This window comes from Enhydra lutris, unplaced genomic scaffold, assembly GCF_002288905.1.
Source record: "Enhydra lutris kenyoni isolate GAN:26980312 unplaced genomic scaffold, ASM228890v2 scaffoldscaffold24, whole genome shotgun sequence".
In the NCBI taxonomy this organism is placed as follows: Eukaryota; Metazoa; Chordata; class Mammalia; order Carnivora; family Mustelidae; genus Enhydra; species Enhydra lutris.
In genome coordinates this window covers 20,685,611-20,708,017 of record NW_019154108.1, presented here as the reverse complement: position 1 = coordinate 20,708,017, position 22,407 = coordinate 20,685,611, and the positions used below count along the sequence as shown (strand labels likewise).

General features: G+C 41.3%; 1 protein-coding gene across 1 annotated transcript in view; it reads left to right on the top strand.

The window, feature by feature from the left end:
* LOC111150692 (family with sequence similarity 129 member A) overlaps nt 1-22,407 on the top strand; it is a 164,775-nt gene that overhangs the window by 89,844 nt on the left and 52,524 nt on the right. The window lies entirely within an intron of this gene.

Genomic DNA, 22,407 nt, shown 5'->3' with positions numbered 1-22,407 from the left:
AAGCCTCTGCCTTCGGCTCAGGTCATGACCTCAGGGTCCTGAGATCGAGCCCCGCATCAGGCTCTCTGCTCAGCGGAGAGCTCGCTTCCCTTCCTCTCTCTCTGCCTACTTGTGATCTCTGTCTGTCAAATAAATAAATAAAAATCTAGAAAAAAAAAAGGAATGGAGTTCAGTACTTTAGATTTGTCAGAGGAGACCTCTTTGATCAGGTGACGTGTGAGCTGAGTCACCTTCCCCACCAGTGCCTTTTTTTTTCCCCAATAAGGCTAATGTCATTGTATCTTTAAAGTTCTGAGGTTTCCCTAAGGTTGTCAGTCCCAAAGAGCAGGAGTCACTGAATGATGTGTGTTGGTCCGTTCTTGATTTTAGCTTGTGTATTGATAGGAAGCTAATCGGAAAATATACCGTCACTCTATTTTGCTGTAGCAACTCTGAGTAACATGGGTCATACATTGGCTCATAACTCGTCAGAGACTTTATAAAAACAACACCCTTATTAGTATCTGGCCTTCTGGTTTGGATGTTCCAGAGACAAAGAATTGCCCAGCATTGTCTGTTCCGTCTAGCTCACTTTTCAATACACTTACACCTCTGTGTGCAGGGCCTGGGTCTAGTATGAACATGCCGTTGGCACTAAACACAAGAACCATGAAGTTTCCCTAAGCAGAGAATGTTCTCTGCCTAGCCAGATGGGACTTGCTTCATTCCCCCTTCCATGTACATAATAGGAAATTCCCTGAGGAATTTCTGGATGTTACGTAGCCTGCATTCAGATTCCATTTATGGAAGATTTCAGTCCATTCAAAATCTAACTCTGCTCTCCAGTGTTATCAAAAGCACCAAGATAATGAGGTCTGGTCATGTTGCTTTCATTTTCCGTCACATTCCTCTGTCCAGAAACCACTTTTCCTCACCGTGGCTTTATGCCGACTTGATGGGATATGGCCTAACTTCCAGTAGCTCTAGGCAGAGCCAGAGACCATCAAAACATTGTAAGGAACAGTCCTTGACTGCCTAGGTCCTTCCCTTCCCACCTGTCTTTCTGAGTATGTGTGTGTGTGTGTGTGTGTGTGTGTGTGTGTGTGTTTTAAATATTTTATTTATTTATTTGACAGACAGAGATCACAAGTAGGCAGAAAGGCAGGCAGAGAGAGAGGAAGGGAAGTAGGCTCCCTGCTGAGCAGAGAGCGCAATGCGGGGCTCGATCCCAGGACCCTGGGATCATGACCTGAGCCGAAGGCAGAGGCTTTAACCCACTGGGCCACCCAGGTGCCCCTCTTTCTGTGTTTTTGACTGCACAATGCACTACCCCCCTCCCCCTCCCCCACCTCCTAGTCTTCACCGACTCACTTCTGTTGTTTCTACCTCTACTCAGTATTCATTGTATGATCTTGAGTAAACCCATAAGCGAACCATGATTTTTTTTTCCATAATTATCAGAAGAGTCTAGAACCTGATGTAAAATTAGAGTCAGCCCACTGTTGTGGATTAACTGGCCCTCAAGCCGCATCACATGTCTGTTGAGAACCAGCATATTCCAGCAGCTGATGCCAGGTCACTGTGGATCGTGTCTACTCACAAGGCCTTGGGGCTCTTCTTGTCTATTCAGGTTTACTGAGATGTAATTTTATCACTTGAAGCTGTGTTGCATGCTAATTTGATGTATGTATATATAGAATACAGTGGTCACCACAATAAGTTTAGTCACTATCCATCACCTGGCAGAATTACAGTATTTTTTTCTCGTGATGAGAACCTTCAAGATTGATTCTCTTAGTGACTTGCAAATACGCAGTACGGTATTGTTAACCGTAGTGGCTGTGTTCTACGTGACGTCCCAGAATTTATTTATTTTATGACTGGAAGCTTATACCTTTGACCACCTTTACCCCACATCCCCGCTCCCCACCTCCTGCCTCTGGCAGCCACCAATCCGATCCCTGTTTCTATAACTTGGAAGTTTTTAGGTTTTTGGGTTGTTTTTTTTCAGATTCCAAATGTAAGTGAGATCATACAGTATTCATCTTTCTCTGGCATATTTTACTTAACATGAGGGCCCCCAAGGAATCTTTGAGGGAAGATCATTTCCTTGCCTTTGTGGTAAGTTCCACCAAGGACGTCTGTCACTGGGGGTTCCTAGGAGATCTCTCTTTGTGCTCAAATCTCGCCATAACCCAGCCCACTTGCCCAGAACTTCTGGGTTCAAATTAGTACAGGTCCAGGTAGGCTGGTCCATTCATTCTGAACCTAGAACCACTTCTATTCCTCCTTACCGGGTGCCTGTGTTTCCTTTTTAACCCCAACAAAGGGCCGATTGCACTCTGGTCTTGGACTATAAGGCTATGTCCTAGGGCAGGTTAAGGCAAGTAGAGGGCTCTCTGCTCCTTCTTTCTTCAAGAGAGGGAGCTGGTTCTGGGCACCTCAAAGATGACTTACATTCCTAAGGTCCATCAAGGTGTGTGTGTGTTGCTTTGTTTTATTTTTGGCACCTCTTCTTTGGGCAGGCATAAAACAATTCCACAATTATTCTTCAGCAGAACATCTTACTCCAAAACACTGGACTAACGGTCAAGCCCATTCCACGGAATGTGCCAGCAGCAACTGCCGTCCTCTGTTCTTTTGGAATCACACAGCATCCCTTGTCCCCAGTGAGGGAAGGCCAGTGTTCTAAATGTCCAGTGCTCTAAAATGGGAGTTATATAATGCTAAGGTATTTCAAGATAGTCCTGTTGTCCAAAATTCATTCTTGTTCTTTAGAATTTTAGTTTGCAAAATCTGGTCATTGTAGTTACAGGAATAGGATAGTTAAAACTCTTAACTAATACAGAGAGTTGCATATAGGGAACATGGACTAATGATCGTTATCGACAGGAGTCTGTCTTTTCAGCTTAGGGTAATCGTTCCTTGGCATAGGAATTTACAGGATGGGGAGAAAGGGTTTCTGGCAGGAAGAATAGGATATGTGGGGGCCAGGAAGAGAGTCAGAGCTTTGGACCATTAGGGAAACTGAAAGAATTTTGTGTGGCTGGTGCTCAGAGAGGAGAGAGGAGCCAAGTGGGGATGGAGAGATGGGCAGGATCCAGGCTCTAAAGGGTTTTGCAATGGATATTAAGGGATTTGCACTTTATTCTAACAGCGACAGGAAACTATTAAAAGGTTTTAAGCAGCTAAGTGACTCAGTCCTGTATTTGTTTTAGAAAGGTCACACTGGCTGCGGGGTGGGCAGGGATGGGAGAGTAACATGCTGGGATGTCAGGAGACCACTTGGGAAGCTGTGGCAGGCACCATGCGATGGGAGCCTGCACCAGAGAGTGGCTAATGGAGATGGTGAGAGGTGGCTGGATAAGAGAGATATCCAGGAAGTAGAATGAACAGAACTCGAGGTTAGGTAGTGTGGAGAGTGAGGCAGTGGGAGCATTCCCGGCTGTTGCCATTGTCTGAGCTGGGAGCCTTGTGTGTTGAGGAGCAGGTGCCAAGACAACGGGGTCAGTGTCGTAGATGTTGAGTTGAAGAAGTCCATGAACATCCAGGGGAGGACGTCTCATAGACAGACGCGTGGCCAGGGCTAGAGACAGGAGGACCCTCTGGAGGGGAGACCCAAGGGGGAAGTGAGCAGCCTGAAGGCCGTCATTAAGCTGTGTAGGAAGGCTGTCGTTTGCAAGCCGCTCAAAGGCAAATTGTCTTTTTTCCTATGGATCCCTCTTCCCAGCAATAGTCCAAGGGCCTGGGGCCAGGTAAAGGCTCTGTAAATCTCTCTATCCTCCATCCTTCGGTAGTTACAAATACACTCATGTGTGAAAAGGCATGGAACACATATGTTTGTGCAGCTTAAAGATGTTTGTATATAAAACCTGCAAACATTTAAGGAAAACGGGTCGGCGCTTTTATGTTAGGTAAGTGCTGACTTGTTCACTCACTACACAGATCTGTGATTTTACTACTGAACCTTCAGGCAGCGTGCTCGTCAGGAATATAAAACCTTTGTGAAATTCAGTGACTGTTAGGCTCTCTGATTCACCCTCTTCGTACAGGTACCTCTTTAATTGCCAATGTCTCTTCTGTATTTTATTTCAAGTTCGCCGTTACCAACCTGCTTTGGGACTCATATAAAAAACATTCCCAGAGGCTTTTAGTTGATGTTATTTCTTCCAATTACTGCCACCTCCTTCTGCATGTAACAGAGAAATCATTCGTAAGCATAGTTTTTTATTAAAATCCTTCAGTGGCAACCGCTGTTGTCACAAAGATGAAACATCTCATTCCAAGGAGATTGGCTGTGCCTGATTTGCTGTGTTCTCAAGCACCAGCCTCCTTTCTCCCAATCTTGCTGTCTTACACCTCCTGCCTTCTTTGGATAGGAGTGTTACGGGGATTCCTTTGGCTTGCATACATCTCCGATACCCAGCCCTTCCTTCCACCTATTCAAATTCCCTCTTGCTCCTTTAAGAACCCGCTTCAGTCTGACCCCTGCCGAGAAGACCCCAGGGTTAACTTCCTGAGCACCTGTTATCTGTCCTGCTGATTGGAAACTCTCCACAGTCTGCCTTACATTCTTCATTTTCATGTCTAACCCGTCCTATTTCTCTTCCTTTATTTCAAGTCCCTCAAGGGAAATCGTACGTCACCCTTTGTGTCCCCCTGTAGTGCTCAGACAAGTATCTTGTGTTTCATAAAATGGCTCAAGGACCTTCGTGAATTCATAACTTACTGCTAAAGGAAAGCCGATTTCAGAATTGGAAGTGCAGTTTGAGAGACGATGATTGTTTAAGTGTGGCCTGGCCTACTTCATAAACACACTGGCATGAATGAGTAAGGAGATTTGTCAATACAGAGCCTAAACGGTTTGAGGAACAAAAGTGTCAGATGCCAGAAGACGGCTACCACTGGATGCATGGAGGTGGAGTGCTGGGCACGTTGTATTGGATGGTCCTGTGCTAGCCTGAAGGATAGCCAGGACTGCCAAAGGATAGCCAGGACTGCCAAAGGATAGCCAGGACTGCCACTGAGCAAATGCCGTATCCCCATCATCACCAACACTAGGAAGAGGGGACGGTAAAATATCTAGGAGGCATGAAGACACCTGGGTCAAAAAGACAGAATAAAAGGAGAGCCCAGGGGCGCCTGGGTGGCTCAGTGGGTTAAAGCCTTTGCCTTCGGCTCAGGTTATGGTCCCAGGGTCCTGGGATCAAGCCCCGCATCAGGCTTTCTGCTCAGCAGGGAGCCTGCTTCCCCTCTCTCTCTCTGCCTGCCTCTCTGCCTGCTTGTGATCTCTGTCAAATAAATAAATAAAATCTTTAAAAAATAAATAAATAAAAGGAGAGCCCAGAGGATGCTGGAGAGAAAAACAAAATTATGTCAAGGCGCTCTGCAGACCTCCGTTTCGAGTTGGGCTGCTCAGTCACTTACGACAATGATGGCATCCAAGGGCGCCCGTGACGGAGTGAGTCAGGCTGAATGTGAAGCTGTCACAGTGATTAAACTTTAGAATTGGCTGCTGTCACGGCTGCATGCTTTGAGCTCTTCTCCCAGAAATCCCACGTCAAATCAAACGCCTTCATTAGATTTGGTTTTGACACTTACACATTTTAGGTGTTCAGTAAATGCTGCCAAATTAAACTGAATTTTAAAACAGAAGAGGATCTTCTGATTCAAGCAGCTACAGCAAAGCTTTTTTGGTGTGTGTTTCTTTGAACGTGATGTGTTATGCTCTCCGGTGCTCACCGGTGGATCTCAGATCTGTTTCCACTACCTTTTACTTGGAGCCGTATCGCCTCAACCCATCATCACCTGTGAAACACGTTCATGCCTTGAGGGACTCAGTGTTCTGATGTGACGATCAATCCAGTTTAACTGGAAATATACAATGTGTTTTATGTTATTATAACTGAGACACAGACTTATGAATTTGTGGCACATGCTTCTATTTATAGACACACCGGTCTATGAGTCAGAAAATTCTAACTATGCTTGGGCTCTTTTGGATGCTTTATTACAAAAGAATGTTCCACATAAATAAAAGTACAGTTTGTATAAACATCTCTTGGCGTGCTTTTACTTCTAAAAGGCATTCTGCATTGTACCTTTGTTGCAATGCATGAAAACCTCCATGCACCGTAAAGAAAAATGCTTGCTAAATTCTTGTTTAATCAGTCACGAGATACCGGTTTCCAGTTTTCATAGGACTGTCCCAAACAAAATTCTTTACAAAATTCTGTCTGCTTGGAGACTACATTCTCCTTGATTTTTAGTGTGTGCTCTTTGCCTCACACAGTTAATGCTTACAAGTTGTAAACATTTCTCTCTGTCCCTTTGTGAATATGCTATTTTCTCTTAAGGAGTTATCTCTTCCCCCTTTCTGATCTTTGCTTACTGTTTATAAAAAAATTAACTTTGGAAGGGACTATTGGTGGTCACCTATTCCAACCTCTCAAGGTTCATTTATGATAAAGGCTCAAATAGTAACTCACGTGCCCAAGGTCATAGCTGGCTAGTGAAAGAGGACTAGTTGTCCTGACACCTAGTCCTTGTAATTTGTCATCTGTCAACATTACTTTTTAGAAGACTCATCTCTTGGTCACTTAAAACACAGTACTATTAAATCAGACTACTTTTGTGATACATTTGCATGACCCAAAGTGAAGCAAACTCAGTGCTCTTCACGAAGGTCATCTGAGACGTGGATTATATCTGGTTTCTTGATAAGCTCTACTATCTTGAATTTAGCTTGGCATTTTGCCCACCTACTAAACATGACTGTATCTTTTAGTCTAGCTACACTCTGAAGATAAAATATTTGGTAATGTAGCTTGTTTACTGGTTAAATTTTGTGTATGGTAAAATGAAAGCTGCATATGATTTATATACAGTTGAAATAAAAACTGATTTGTAAAGGAAAATTATGCTGCTTGTGAGGACTTGCAATGGAATAGTCTAAAAATAATAGATCTAAAATTAGCCAGACAGAGAAAGACAAATACCACATGGCATCACTTACATGTGAAATCTGGGGGAAAAAAAAAAAAAAGGTCAAACTCACAGAAACAGAGCAGAAGAGTAGTTGCCAGGACTGGGGACCAGGGAAATAGGGAGAGGTTGGTAGAAGTGTACAGACTTTCAGCTGTTAGATGAGGAAGGTCTGAAGATCTAATGTAAAACATGGTAACTATCGTTGACAGCACTGTATCGCATCATTGAAATTTACGAAAACAAGTAGAATTTTAAGTGTTCTAATCTACCCCTGCCTACCAAAGAGAAATACATGAAGTGAGAGATGTGTTAATTAACTAGATGGGGGAATCTTTTCATTGTATATGTAGTCATTACTTATATATGATTTCATTATAAATATATGATCACCAAGATGTACGTTTTACATGTCTTATAATTTTTTTTAAAGATTTGATTTATTTATTTGACAGACAGAGATGACAAGTAGGCAGAGAGGCAGGCAGAGAGGCTGGGGGAAGCCATCTCCCCGCCGAGCAGAGAGCCCGACTCGGGGCTCGATCCCAGGACCCTGGGATCATAACCTGAGCTGAAGGCAGAGGCTTTAACCCACTGAGCCACCCAGGCGCCCCTGTCTTATAATTTTTTATGTCAGTTGTACCTGAAAAAAGCTGAAGTGAAGAGCCAAAGTAATAGATCTAAACAGGTTTTATTCATATTATATATACTTACTCAAGTATAAATTAAATAATTAAATTTAATTTTAATGATAATAATTTTAATAATTAATAATAATATTTAAATAACGATTTAATAATTAAATAAATAATTAAATTAGTAAATGATTAAATTACTTAACACTCTCAAAACAGTCTAAGAGTTGATACTGAAAGAACGGGTCTACATCAGAGACTAGAATCAATAGAAGTTTTCTCTCAGTCATTCAGCCTTAATCACCACAGAGTACCTACAAATGTAGTCTTCCGTTCACTTGTTGTCTAAAGCTATGAGGCCATCAAACTACTGTTGAATACTTCTTTTGGGCCTGTCCAGCACATGTTATCACTTCAGTGAAACCACTGATCCCTGCCCCCCACCCCCTTCCTACTTCCAGTGAACCAAGTAGTTATTTAGGGATAGAGGTCTAAAAGTTATATTCTTGTGGTAGTTAATGGTGACAACTTGGAAAGTAATAAAAAAGATTAAACAAGCATAGAGTTGAAATCAATTCAAGCCAAGTTTTTGTCTGTGTTGTTTTGATTGGGTAAATTCCAAAATTACTGGACAGTTTTTGATGTTATTATGACTGACTTTGACGACAGCTTGACTAACTTTCATGGTTTTTGTTTGTGTGTTTGTTTTTTTAGTTGTGGATGGAATATGATAAGGTTGAAATGATACAATAAATGAGATGGCTGCTTTAATATGTGATTGTGTAGTCAATGTTATGAAAGAACTCCATTGGACATATGTTCTTAGATTTCTTTTAAAAAATCAACATTCAGGAGGGCTTGGGAAAAAGGCTCACCTCTTGTCATGGAATGGGGAGCCTCTGTCCTCCTTCCCACACTGTGAACAAATTTAGAACGTGTAAGATGTAAGAGAACCATGCTGGGAGCTGTCTGTTGTTCATTCCATTCGTTGTTTCGAGTTTTTAAAAATTAAATACCGAGTAGCTATAAAAGAATGCTTATGAAGTATGTAGAAGTTTTAAAGAACGTTACTATCACCAAGTCATTTCTTATGTGTCCCTCCCTCATCCTATTGCCTTCCTTTCCCTTTGAGAGAACACCACCCAGATTTTGTACTTTGCTTTTCTTCATAGCTTTATCATGAGTGTTTGATCACTCTGCATCCTGTGGAATTGTAATACTATTACATGCCTTCTTTCATGACTTCCCTTTTCAATCTTTTACTCGAATGATTCACCACTGTTATTGCTTGTGGCTGTATTTCATTGAAATTCATTGTATTTTATTGAATTGCAAAGTATATATTCCATTATATTAATAGACCCTGATTTCCAATATCCATTTTACTATTGATAGGCATTTGGGTTGTTTCCATTATTTTTTCCAGACAATGCTGCTGTGAACACTTTCTGTTTCTTGCTGGTTTAAAGAAATGTAACTCTGATTTGGTTTGCTAATATCTCAGGGAATGTTCACATCCATGTTGAGTTCATTTGGCTTGTATTTTTGCAATGACGTTTTTAGGTTTTGCCATCAAGGTTGTTCTCATCTCATAAAATGAATTATGATGGAGTTTCCCCCACTCCTCTTTTTCCTTTTCTATAATGTGGAATAGTTTGTGTAGCACTGGAACTACTTGTATTTTTGATATTTGATGGAGTTTGTCTATAAACACGTCTTACTCTTTTTGAGGGTGAGTTTTAAATTACTGACTTAGATTTTTATTTATTTATTTTAAAAAATATTTTATTTATTTATTTGACAGAGAGAGAGAGAGAGATCACAAGTAGGCAGAGAGGCAGGCAGAGAGAAAGGGGAAGCAGGCTCCCCACTGAGTAGAGAGCCCGATGTGGGGCTCGATCTCAGGACCCTGAGACCATGACCTGAGCTGAAGGCAGAGGCTTAACCCACTGAGCCACCCAGGAGCCCCAAATTACTGACTTAGATTTTTAAACTGTTACAGATTATTCAGTTTTTATCCATTTCATTTATGTTCTAAAATTTAGTGGCATGCTGTTATGCATAATATCCTCTTATTACGAATATATTCATGATTCCCCCTATATTCTCTGTGGGGTGTGTATTTGTTCCTTTTTTGTTTCTAATACTCTTATTCTGTATCTCCTCTCTTTTTTTTTCTTGGTCAGTTTCACGGGAAGTTTGTCCATGTTGTCAACTTTTTCAAAAAACCAAACTTGGACTTCGCAGACTACTGTGTATTTGTTTTCTATTATGTGAATTTCTGATGTTATCTCTTTAATTGCCTTAATTCTGTTTCCTCAGGCCTTATTTTGCTGGTTTGTTTTTTCTTCTCCCTCATCTCTTTAGTGGATACTTAGCTCATTGTGATTGTTTTAAAATCTTTGCAAATTCTTTGACACTTTTTCCTTCAGAAAAATGATACCCAATTTTCCTTCTCTTAAATATGGGCCAGATTTGGTGACTCACTTCTTACAACTAGAGGGTGGCAGAAGTAATATGTTGAGTTTCAAGAATAGGACACAAAAAGAATAGTTTCTGCCTGGCTTTTTCTCTTTTGGATCACTCACTTGGGAGGAGCTAGACACCATCTAGTGGGAACACACAGCAGCCCTTGTGGGGGCCATGTGGAGAGAAACTGAGGTTTCTTGCCAACAGCCAACCCAACATGCCAACCATATGGATGCTTCTGTTGTAGTCAAGCCTTCAGATGATTGTAGTGTTGGCCAATGATATGACTGCAACCCTCATGAAACACCTCAAGCCAGAACCACCCAGCCATAGGGCTTTCGAGTTCCTGACCCACAAAAAACTATGAAAAAGGATAAATATGTACCATGGCTGTAAGTCATTAGCTTTTGGAAATAATTTGTTAAAAACTAATATACTCACTAATCATCATCCTTTCTTCTCATCTAATATAAGCATAAGTGCTTTTTTTTTTTGGTTTTTTATTTTTTAATTTATTTATTTTTATTTTCAGCATAACAGTATTCATTATTTTTGCACCACACCCAGTGCTCCATGCAATCCGTGCCCTCTCTAATACCCACCACCTGGTTTTAAATGATTTTATTTATTTGTCAGGGAGAGAGAGAGCACAAGTAGGGGGAGCGGCACACAGAGGATGAAGCAGGCTCCATCCCATGCTTGTGCATATGATTTCTCAAGAGAAGTGTTTATCTCCTTTACTCAGTGCCAAGATTTGAGACAAGCAATTTTCTTGTGTAATGGTCTGAAACCATTTATATATGGGTGGTTTCTACACTTTAACTTAGCACTTTATATGGATTGGGACTTTGATTCTGGTACTCAGCCTTCTGGGAGACTATGTAAAGGGTAGTGGGAGGTCGCCAGCTTAGGGTGGTAAAGGCATTGGGTTTGTGATGCCTTCACTTTTCTAAAGTGAAAGCTAGCTTCATGGCTTGGCTTATGTTTTGGGGTTTTGTATTAGTTTGCTAGGGCTGCTGTAACAAATTACCACTGACTGGGTGCCTTAAGCACTATAAATTTTTTGTCTCACATTTCTAGAAGCAGGAAGGTGTTGACAGGGTTGGCTTCTTCTACAGGCTGTGAGAGAAGTATCTGTTCCAGGCATCTTCCCTTGCCTTACAGAAACCTCACTCCTATCTCTACCTTCATCTTCACATGGCATTTTCCCTCTGGGCATGCCTATGTCCAAACTTCCCCCCTTAATAAGGACACCAGTCATATTGGGTTAGGAGCCTAAGCTAACCAAGGTCAAGGTCAAGCTTCCAGAATGACCTCATCTTAACTAGCTATATCCACAATGACCTTATTTCCAACAAAGGACACTTTCTGAGATACTGAGGATCAGAATCCTAACATATGAATTTGGATGGAAACACAATTCAACCCATAACAGATTTCTTTTTACTGCCAGCTTATCAAGATATTTAAAAATGTTATTCACAGTGTATGGGATGCCTGGGTAGCTCAGTCAGTTAAGCATCTGCCTTCGGCTCAGGTCATGTTCCTAGGGTCCTGGGGTCAAGTCCCACATTGGGCTCCTTGCTCAGCGTGGAGCCTGCTTCTCCCTCTGCCTACTCCCCTGCTTGTGCTCTCTCTTTCTCCCTGACAAATAAATAAATAAAAATCTTTAAAAAATTAAAAATATTTTTCACAGTGTAATTTATACAGTGTATTTTTTTTCCATGGAGAAGACTGGTTAAAGTATAGAGTCTACCATAGTGCTGGACACCCACAGATAAAATTTAGATGGTGTTGAAAAGGTAATTGTCCCTAATAGTTTTACAAAGACTGCTTCCGTCTTTTAAACACATGTCCATTTTGCAACCATAATGCATTGCCCTTGAGGTCTGGCCAGGGCACACCGGCCACCTTGCCCTCAGGGAAAAGACTCAGAAGCTAAAGCTGATCTTCAGAAAATTTTCAAGTTCCAGGGCCACGTTAGGAACCAGTGTTTCCGTCAACTCTGTATGGAATGCTCTCTGCAACTATAGCCCATACCAGCCATAATGGTAGTAATAAAGAAATCTCAGTCATCAAGGTTAAATTCTACCCTGTCTGTGATGTGTAAGATGATAGAGAAATGCAGACTACATTTTAGAAAGCTTTTCATTAAATACCATTCAAGCCTTTCCTATATATATTAAAGGATTCAGCCTCAGCTCTCTGAAAACTTTGCTTAACCAGGCGCTCTTATTCATTTAAGATTACCCATTGACGAAAATTTTAACAATATTTTTCAACGTTTTACTTAATTATTTGAGAGAGAGAGAGTGGGAGCAGAGAGAGGAACAGAGGGAAAGGGACTGGGAGAAGCAGACTTCCGTGCCAAGTGCAAAGCCAGACACAGGGCTCAATGCCGGGCTCGACGTGGAGCTCAGCAGAAGGCTCAGTGAGACACCAGGCTCCGCGAGGGGCTTGATCTCACAACCCTGAGATCATGACCTGCGCCGAAACCAAGAGTGGGATGTTCAACTGACTGAGCCATCCAGGTGCCCCAGCAATGTTTTTCAAAGTGTGATCTGTCAGCCACTTGCTCTGAATGATTATGGGGTCAGGGTGGGGTGAGGAGGTGTTAAAACATCAGATTCCCTGGCTTTACCACAGACTAACTAAATTAGAATTTCTGAGGAGGGAAGCCCAGAAATCTGTATTTTAAAGCAGCATCCCTTCACAGTTTGAGGATGGTGGCTGCCTGGGGTCTTCCTCTCAAATGTAAGTTTTTCTTTAAGCAACTTAATCTTTATTTTTTTCTTAAGTCACATTCCTGGTAGAGAGTTAGGATTTTTATAATACAAAATCGTTGTTTGAAGTGGTATTCAATAGAACTGTTTAAAAGTAGTGCATGGCCACAATGTCCTTAGCAGTTTTATGATAAAATCAAACCATTTATAATATTGTAGCTAGGATACCACAACTTCCTTCTTGAAAATGATCTTAAATCTAATAGCAAGTACAAGTGAGAAATATTTTATTTACTTACTGAGTTTTGCATTTCTAGTGTGAGCCTTTTATCTTTCTTATTACATTATCTAATTGTACGTAAGAGCTCACTCTGGCAAGCTGTACCTTGAGTATAAGTGTGGAGATGATCTCCTCTAATAAGATGAAATACCTCTCCCCTTCTGCCTGTGTCCTCGCCTTCTGACTACTGGAGGGGAGGAAAAAATTTCCTCAACCCTCTTAGGGTCCCTGCTCCGTCTGAAAATTGGACTGACAAAGACAGATTAATCGGATAAAAGTATACAAGTATGTTTAAAACACATGGAAGAATTTATAATGGGATGAAGACTTAAAGAAACAATTTCACCTGAGTGTTTTTAATGCTAGGTTTGATAAAGAATGGCAACCTGTGGAAAGACCTGATAGACCTAGAACTACGAACTAAAGGTAGTAAACTGAGGGAAGCTCAGCAAGGCCTGTTTTCAGATTCTTCTTGGTGTCCCTCTGTCTTGGAGGTAAGGATGCTCCTTTCCTCCAGGTCTAGCGAGGGCACCTCTCACATGAGGGGATTAGGGTGGGAGAAGGTCAGGTTCCGTCGTTTTCTCAAACTACTTCAGCTTAAAAATTCAATATGCCACGGTGTCATATTTAGGGGTAGTGTGTTCTGAATCCCATTACTGTCTTCTACCTCTAAGTGAGAGATGGCTCTAAAATCCCAGAGACAAACAATACCTCTAAAAGCCATTCAGCTATCTTGGAGGCTGTGCTTGATGAGGGTAGGAACCCTGTGTTGTCAAAACTTGAGTTACCTAGAGGCACCTGGGTGGCTCAGTGGGTGAAGCCTCTGCCTTTGGCTCAGGTCATGGTCTCAGGGTCCTGGGATCAAGCCCCACATCGGGCTCTCTGCTCAGTGGGGAGCCTGCTTCCCCCTCTCTCTCTGCTTGCTGCTCTGCCTACTTGTGATCTCACTCTCTCTGTCAAATAAATAAATAAAATCTTTAAAACAACAACAACAACAACAAACTTAAGTTACCTAACTGCTGCCTTGAAGCACTGTGTAGATCAGTAAGAATAGTTAACAGTCAGTGAGGGCTCCCTGGGTGCTCCCATGAGTGTAGGAGCAAAAGGACGTGTGCTATTCACTTTACAGGGATTAGCTCAGTGATTCTTCAACTTCCCATGGGTGTCAGAATCCCCTGGAGAGGCCGTTAAAACATAGATTACTGGGCTCCATCCCCAGAGTTTCTGAATCATTAGGTCTGAGCTGGGTCCTAAGAATGTGTATTTCTACCATGTTCTCTGGTGATGCTGATGCCGATATTCCTGGTCTGGTGACCAAACTTGCAAAAGCACAGTATTAACTCATTTAATCCTCCTAGCAAAGCAATCCAGACACTATTATTTTTATCATCTTCATTTTATAGATGAGGATTCTGGCTGGGAAGACAGCTGGTGATTAATAAAAGACTTTAAACCCAGGCTGTGTGACTCCATCTAACCCACTGTACCGTGCAGCTTCTCAGTTGGCAAGCACTTATTAAGCACCAATTGCTCATCCATTATTTGACTAGCTGCTATAAGGAAAATCTAATCCAATTCCTTATTCAAGTCCGCAGGAGCTCAGGTGAGTCGCTTCTTACTGAACTTGACACCAGCATGTTTCACTTTGTAATCTCTCTCTGAGAGGGAAGTGAGCTGCTGCACATTTATTGAAATTCAGGTGGCAATTGAGATGCAGAAGTTAAATCTTTTCTCTGCTTTTCAACATGAAGTTGTGCTTTAACCCAGATGGGTTTTCCTGTGGTAAATTGTGTACTGTGAAAATGCTCTCCAAAGTCAATTTTCTTGGCTTGTACAAAAATACAGCTGAGAATAATTTTGTGGGGTATGTTGCAGGGGTGGGATTGAAAATTCATGGTACTTGTGTATTACCATCTCCTTATGTTTTAAGTACTTAGCCTTTCTCTTTTCCCTTTTTCTTTTCTTTTCTTTTTTTTTTTTCCTTTCAGCATTTTGTTATGCTTGTTGGATTCCTATATTGGCTATTGCCTGGAGGGAAGTCCTGACTTGACCTGATTTTTTTTAGCGGTTTTTGTGTGTGTGTGTGTGGAGACCACAAATTATGCTTTCAGTGACCACCATCCGGCTGTTAGGGGGACATTCCTATTTTAAGGGCTCCAAAAGGGAGGTGAAAGAGAAGGAAGTTGGGAAGGAGCAATGACATCATAACACCCAGTTTCAGACCAGGCTACTCCCTGAGTTCCCTTTCCTGTGGGGAATCGGGGCATGGCCTACGCAAATACCAACTAAGAAAAGAACTGAGACTTCTCTTCATTTGTACTTGCCTATTCCTTCCCCAGCTTTCCAGAGAAATTAGAGGACTGCCCAGACTTCCCAACTACCTAGATTAATGACAATCTTTTTTTTTTTTTTTTCTAGTTTGGTCCATGTATATCGGGGATAAATGATACTTTAAGGGATGAGATTAGCAAAACTTGAAACAAAAGAACCTTTGTTAAGTGTCTACCATATCCAGAACATTGTCCTAGATACTGGGCAGGGGGTGGGGGGCAGGGGGCAAACGGGAACCAAACAACCACTGCCTGTAAACAAGACTTGGGTTACAAGGCTAGCCCATTCCATCAATAGCAGAAAGTTTGGGGAATTGTTTTCTCCTAATTTTCAAGGACAGATGGAGTAACAACTGGAAAGTAGACCAGAAACATCATTTTACTTCATCCCATCTCACTTCAAATCAACTCTTGCCCAACCTGAGGTGTCTCTGTTCCAGAGATCATGGCTAATCAGACTAGATGTGATCTTGTAACACATCTAACCACAGTCCTTTCCTTTGTCAGTCCCTTGTGAGGAGGATAACAGTTAAAGGTCTCCCCTCTTCTTTCCTTCACTACTCTTTAAGACATCAGATAAGATATATTTTCAAGTTTTGGGAACCAAGAGCCTTTCAGCAAAGCTGTAGACTCCTTTAGGCAATGCCAGTGAGTCATTCTTGCCAAGACAATAGGTAGTTTGCATCTGTCTAGGGTTTCTTGTCAGAGGAAGCTTGACATGCACAGAATGAGCTGTACTTCCTGGCACTGTGTGCCTAGGCACGAACCACAGAATTTTGCAACAAGACCGTTCATTAAGGGCATTCAGTATTGCAGTTGGGGCACTTTTCCTATGTGTAGTGTGTGTGCTGTGCTGTGTGTGATGGGGACTACACCCCAGCTTCCTGCCTGGCCTCACTACCTCAGTATAGGCACTGTGTTTTATATCTTCTGTGCAGAAGCAGGTCATCATAGTTCGTGTTTGTCTTTAAAACAAACAAGTTTACCCATTTGTGTGCTGATGGATAAACAATAATAGAATGGAAAAGAAATATTGAATTCTGGTTGGCTGAAACAAAAGCAAAACTTACATTATTTCTTCCGTAGATACCTTGAAAGCCAAATGTTCTTAAGATTGCCAGAAAGTTCTAAATATTACTAATGTTATTAATTTTGAGGTAGGTTGATTGATATTTATGGTTCAGTTGGGTTGTGATGAAATATAGGAAAATTCCCAGTGTAGATGAGCGAGTGGCTATTGGACTGGGAAGGTGGTCTAAACTTTTTCCATCTCTGGTTTCTCTTCTGACTTCTAGTTCCATTTTGGTGTTGGTTTTTTTTTTTTTTTAATTTTAAAAAGATTTTTTACTTTAAGTAATCTCTACACCCAACATGGGGCTCAAACTCATAATCCCTGAGATCAAGAATCACATGCTTCACTGACTGAGTCATGCAGGCACCCCCATATTTGGTGGTTTTCAATGAATACAGTACTGCTCTGCTCATACTATTTATCCTTTCACCAGGTCAAGAATCTAAGTCTCCAATGATCTCATTAAGATGTTCGTGGGAAGGTGAATTCCATAACTGAAGAGAAGGGAATGGAAATTGGAAGTGTTATAATAGAGAGCTAACAATTGGGGCTAAATGGACTGTTACACATTATATTCTTCAAATTATATTTCTTGTCTTCTTAGTTTTTCTCCAAAGAACATTTCCTATAATTACAGCACTACTTTTACTGCCCTTTGCTTCTTTCTGCCTTAGAAATAAATCCTGTGCCAGTAGCTCGCTTGGGGCTCCTTAGTTCAATTTTCTGAAGGCATTGACTTATATGTCATTTCCCCTGGAAAGCGTTCCTTAATTTGTCAGGGCTAGATGAAAGCTTCTCTGATATCCTTTTTTCTATCTGTGTATTCATCTGTCCTTTCTTTCTCTCTATTCCTACTTCCAACATAGTACCAACCATATTATATCATCATTGACTGTTTACTTGTCTGTCTCCTAAAACTGGAATCTCCTAGAGGCCAGGCCAGTGTGCATCTCTTATTGTTTCTAGCAACAGGCCTGGGGTATAGTAAGGACACACACATTTTCGTATTTTTGAACTGAGTGAAAGAACATAGGGCAGGAGTCATTGTTTGAAGAAGGGTCTAGAAAAGTTAACGATAGTTAACAAAGCTAGTGTTTTGGGAGAGGGTTCAGTTTACTTGTATTAACAGCAAAGGCATTTTCCTTGCAAGACTCAGCTTTCCTGAGTATTTCCTAACTGGTATTTCCGAAATACCCAGGCAGTTTTTTGCTTATTTTCCATTTCTCCAAAGGTGCATCAACTTTGCAACTTTTTCTCTTGCTCCTCATCCTTTGCTGTCATTCCTGTTTAGTCTTTCTTCTGGATAGAAAACCATTCTTTGGGCTTATGATTCAAATAATTTGTAAATATCAATTTTACTAGTCGATTTCTGACCAAGGCCAGCCAGGCAAAGTGATTATTGTGCCATTATTTAAATGAATTGTTTTGCCAGCTATGCCTCATTAAACATCCCTTCTTTTGTTTAAAAAAATCTTTCTTGGGAAGCCTGGGTGGCTCAGTCGGTTAAGCATCTGCCTTCAGCTCAGGTCATGATCCTGGGGCCCTGGGATGGAGTCCCGCATCAGGCTCCCTGCTCAGCAGGAGCTTGCTTCTCCCTCTGCCTGCCCCTCTGCCTGCTTGTGCTCTCTCTCTCTGACAAATAAATAAATAAAATCTTTAAAAAAACACACACACACACTTTCTTATCTTTTATACATCTGTTTCCGTTTTACACACAATTCTTTTTTTTTTAAGACTTTATTTATTTGTCAGAGAGAGAGAGAGAGAGAGCAAGAGAGCAAGCACACAAGCAGGCAGAGAGACAGGCAGAGGCAGAGAGAGAAGCAGGCTCCCCGCTAAGCAAGGAGCCCGATGCAGGACTTGATCCCAGGACTCTGGGATCATGACCTGAGCTGAAGGCAGTGGCTAAACCGACTGAGCCACCCAGACATCCCTATTTTACACACAATTCTTTAGAGTCATATTTGTAACTGTAACTTTAACGTTGCTTTTGAATAAGTAACCTAATTAAAAAAAAAACAACAACATTTCTTCACCTCTGTGAAGGAAGGTCTTTTCCTCTCACATTACAGTGGCTTCCAAGACCCTATAACCTCCATGTAGTTTTACCAGAATAATGCCAGGGTAGGTATCTTCCTTGAATCCTACCCTATTCAAATGTGCAAGTCACACTTGTTCATGGACTAAAATTATGCTTGTAGAAAGTATTTATTTATTATTAGATAGCTCATAGAGGAAGAAAATGGAAATGAAAGATTTTGTATATTATAGCTTGTCAGAGATATGATTGTAAATTGTAATAGTAAAATACTGGCTAACATTGCTAATATTTATTGAGCACTTACCATGTGCTATGTGCTAAGGCTGACAATAGTCATATGGATTAGTGTTATCCTGAAAAAATGGAGGCTTGGACAGGTAAAGGGACCTGCCTAGGAGGTGGACAGTTAATCAAGTGTAGACTCAGATTTCAAATCTTAATGTTTGACCCCCGAAACCATGCTCCTAAATGATGTGTGTTTAAGAGTTTGGCACCTAAAGGATTATATTCGGTTTTTCCTGACACATTTCAAGAGGGATTTTAGAAAGTGGTAATATGAGTCCCAGTATTTGAGGGAATACGGTGCTAGGTAAGGTAGTGGGTGTTTGATATATGTCTGCTTGTTTTTTCTCAATGACAATATTAAGCAGAATTAATTTTTAGCCCCATTTTGCAGATGAAGAAACTGAGACTCATGGAAATTAAGAAATGTGTTTAAGGTCACAAAACTATTAGGTAGCTAAGCTCGATTCATACATAGATCTGAGTTCTTGCTGTTATGATACTGAAGTACGTTCAGGGAAGTGTAGAATAGTATGATGTCAGGAAACCAGGTTGTATTCTGAAAGAACTGGGTGTGTGCAGCCTCACAATGATCCATGATATTCTGTCACATAGAAGAAGGATTGGGCATATTTTATTTTGCTCCAAAAAGCAAAAGTGTTCCTTGTAAATGTAGGCGATCCCAGTTCTAAAATCCCAGTTGCCATTGCTTGCTTCTAGGGTTCTTATTTAATTAAAAGTGGAAATTGAATCTATAATTCAAAATCACTAACAACTAAATGTGAGCTCAGTTAAAGCCCCATAAGTGACATCTATTACATGTAACATGTATTTTTGTTGTTTGAGAAGAAACAACGCTGCTAGAGTGACAGAGATAAAGCCTCAAGTCTGCTCCTTATCTGCCAGAATGAAAACAAGAATAATCTTATATTTCTTGTCTTCTTCTGTCTAAGTAGGAAGTTGGTAGTTCCGAAGGATGATAAAGTCGACTGACATGGTAGGAGAGGGAAATTGCTTCAGTGTTCAAGCCTTCATAAGGCAGAGGACATTGGACAAGTCCACTAATAACACCTACCACAGTATTGTTATGAAGCTAGTCAACGCTGAACATGAAGTTCTTGGAACTCCTTACAGGAAGCGTATACTATTAAGTTAATAGAAGATGGTGAGAGGTTGAGCAGAGTGGGAAGTGATGTGAGCAGGATGAGGAGACCCAGTGTGGGCCCGCCTGAGGGTTGGCCATCACTTCCCATCACAATACGGTGGTTGATGTGAGCCAGGAAGCAGGAGTATTTAAGGATAAACAGGCAGCACCAAGGGAAGGTGTGCAGGTGGTTCTTCAATGTGTACTTTGGCATGGTCTGATATTGACTTGGTGCAAGGAAAGACCATGAGAACCTTGTCATTATTTCTTCTCTTTGAACGGTAGATTAACTGTGGGTGTCCTTGCACCTGTGGGAGAAAGAGTAGAAAATTTGCTTTTCTTTCACATAAAAGAACATTGGAACACTTGGTTTCTGATGGTACCATAAGACTACATAGTGCTAGGTAAAGAGATGCTGGGGAGGGTGGCTTTGTGGGACACACTAATTCTACTCGAGGATATAGAACCAGGTTAAGGATGAGGAACTGTCCTTGCCCAGTTGCCTGCTGGCCTGCCTTCGTTCCTTCCGCCTTTCCTCTCTCCCTCCCTCCCTTGTGCCAACTGATACCCACTGAGCACCTTTCGTATATCGAACCCATGCTAAGTGCTGGAAATCCAGTGATGTACAAAGCAGATATGATCCCTGCCTTCTTAGAGGTTAAAAGCTAGTAATAATAAAGAAAAAAAATGTAGTTACAAATTGAGATGTGTATGTAAAACATGCACTAAAACATTATAACAGAAGGACTTGCTTTAGATTGGTTCAAGAGAAGGATTCTATGAAGGAGTAACATGGGAAGTTAACCCTGAAGAATGTAAGGTTTAGGACAAGAGTTGGCAAGTTATGGGCTGTATACCTGGCTCTCCCTCTTCTCTCTCATGCTAAATCTGGCCAAATCTGGCTACCTGTTTTTATGTGGAACATTGGCCATACCATTCACCTGCCAATTGTAGGGCTGCTCTTGAGATGGAATGGCAGAGTTGAGTAGTTTCAACAGAGACAACTTAGGCCTGCAAAGCCTAAAATATTCACAAATTTGGCTTTTACAGAAAAATCTTGCTGGCCACTAGTCTAGAAAATCCTTGAAAATAAGAGTTACAGTATTTAGTTGGACTGATGCGTTTTTCAGGCAATGTGGGCCATAGACTTTGCAAGAGTGAGATGTTTGAGGGCACAAATTATTTGGACATTATAGCCTATGTCTCTTCATGAAGTAGACTTTATAAGCCGACAAGAAGCTTTCTCCAAAACTTGACATTACATATTTCAAATGGATTTTCTGTTTGCAGAGAGTGCTATGACATGGTGGTCATAAGTTTTACATTTAGAATCAGATTATTTTGGATTCAAATCCTGGCTTTGCCACTTCTGAGCTCTGTTATTTACCCTCATTATTCTTTAGTTCCCCCAAATAGTTCTCGCGAAAACTCCATGAAATAATGCGACAGGACTTAGTACTCTGACTGCCATATAGTAAATACTTAATACATGTCATGTTATTATTTTTAATAAGCAAAAATATCCTCATAGATAAACATCAATTTTTATAATGTTATCCCATAAACAGTCTTCATGGCTTTTCTTTATTTCATTTTCTTTCCAAATAAAACATTTTTCATGATGTCTGAAGATATTTAAGGGTGGTGATGCTTAAGTCACAATTTTATAATGTTTTGAAATATTTAACATGTTTAAGATTTTTTTTAAAATGTTTTACTCTGGAAATTTGAGGAATTTACCTACTTTGTTTCCCCCATCTCCTTCCCCATATTCTTTACTTAGGGATTGTGTGCTTAATTCCCTTGCTGATTCCCTTATCTCTAAATGCCCCTCAAGTTGCATCTTCCTCCTCATGGTTCCCTCAGCCTACAACCCTGCCTGTATTAACTCTAGAGCACACATTCCAACCCCACCCAACACTGCGGTTCTTGGGTTTATTTTTAGCTATTCCCAAAAGGGCCTATTTTCCAACCTTTTCTTATTCTCTCTCTCTCTCTCTCTCTCTCGGTTGTATAGAGTCCTTATACTGACCTGGCCATTGCCCCCTCCACGTTATCCCACCTCCCCTTAGCTCATTCTGCCCTGAAGTTCTGGCTTTTGTTCCAATTTCCTATGGCTCTGATGGGCAGGAGCGCCCGCGTACTGATTGGTTATCACCTGGAAAGCCATGAGGCAATGAGGTAGCAAAGGGGAAAGCTGACTGCCTTGCACACTCACACTCAGCTGTCCCCCCTATTATTCCAGACCTTAGTTCCCTGCTGAACAGAGGCGTTCTCACCCTGCTGTTCGTGAAACTGGCACCTCGACCTTCCCTAAAATGCCTGTTGGGTGGCCAGCAGCCACCCAACAGATACCTGGTGATGAGCATTGCAAGGCGCAGCAGCCGTGCAGAACAAGTGAGCAGACTTCCGCGCTGCGGACTTTGCAGCGCTGCGAAAAGAAGCATGGGCTTGATTGCCTAGTCGCG